We start from the raw sequence: 1257 nt of genomic DNA on the forward strand, positions 1-1257 counted from the left end.
TTTAGTTATAATGAAGTTGAACTTAGTAATGATTTATTTATAGTTCATGTATTTTGTGTTCCTTCTAGGAAATTTGTCTACCTCAAAGTCATAAAGTTTTCTTCTAGAGCATTTTTAATTTTAGCTTTCATATATAGATGTAAATCCATTTTCAGTTAATTTTCATGTATGAAAAAATCTTCATTTTCTGGTAGATACTCACTTATTTCCTTACCCTTGGGAACAGAATTTTTCTTCAAGTAATTGTTTTGGTACTTCTCTCTTTCTCTCTCTCTTTTTATGGATAAAGAAATTGAGTCCCAGGCAGCTCCTGTGAGTCAGTGGGTGGGGCGTTGGCCCCATATACCGAGGGTGGCGAATTTGAACCTGGCCCCAGCCACACTGCAACAAAAAAAAGCCTGGTGTTGTGGCAGGCATCTATAGTCCCAGCTACTTGGGAAGTTGAGGGAAGAGAATTGCCTAAGTCCAGGAGTTGGAGGTTGCTGTGAGCTGTGATGCCACTGCACTCTACCAAGAGCGATGAAGTGAGACTCTGTCTCTGGCAGGGGAGATACCATGATCACGAAGGTGGTTTTCCCAGGGCAAGGCTTATCCATTGCACTCCAGATGTGCTGACTCCTGTGATTTCCTCAAACGTGGGAAACGTGACAGCATAATTTGTGGTAGTGGGGGACTGCGTTCGTGCTTTCCCCTATCTGGAAGTTATCTGGAAGTTAAACCAGGTAATAGTAGAGAAGTAAGGAGCAGAGAAGAGAGGTTTGGGTACATTTTTTAAACATCCATTATGTTCCAATGCTCAGTATGTCTCTTATGCCAAGAACACACCATCTTAGAGCAAGTTTTAAGATTACATAGCACCAGTCATTTGGTTGTGTTCTTTTAAAGAATTTGTTGGTTATTCTAGGTACTATGCGTTTCCACATAAATTTTAGAAGCAGCTTGTCGATTTCTACGAAGTAGGCTTTTGGGATTTGTTTGGAATTGTTTTGAATACATAAATCAATTTGGATAGAGTTAACCTTGTCATAAACATAGTACAGTTTTCTGATTATTTACATCTTTTTTACTTCTCAGCAGTATTTTATTGCTTTTTCAGTGTATAGGTCTTATATGTTTTTTGTTAAGTTTATCTTGAGTTATTTCATATTTAGAAATAATATAACTTTGATTTATTATTATTTGATTTCTAACATTTTTGCTAATATATAGAACTAAATTAAATCTTGTATAGAAACCCACTGAATTCCTTTATTAATC

General features: G+C 36.5%; 1 non-coding gene across 1 annotated transcript; it reads left to right on the forward strand.

Annotated features, from left to right (window-relative positions):
• The first annotated feature begins 527 nt into the window (after positions 1–527).
• Positions 528–694, forward strand: LOC128595267 (U1 spliceosomal RNA). Its single transcript, XR_008382904.1, has one exon. It is a non-coding gene; the product is annotated as a U1 spliceosomal RNA (small nuclear RNA).
• The last annotated feature ends 563 nt before the right edge of the window (positions 695–1257 follow it).

The sequence above is a fragment of the Nycticebus coucang genome, chromosome 9 (assembly GCF_027406575.1).
Source record: "Nycticebus coucang isolate mNycCou1 chromosome 9, mNycCou1.pri, whole genome shotgun sequence".
In the NCBI taxonomy this organism is placed as follows: domain Eukaryota; kingdom Metazoa; phylum Chordata; class Mammalia; order Primates; family Lorisidae; genus Nycticebus; species Nycticebus coucang.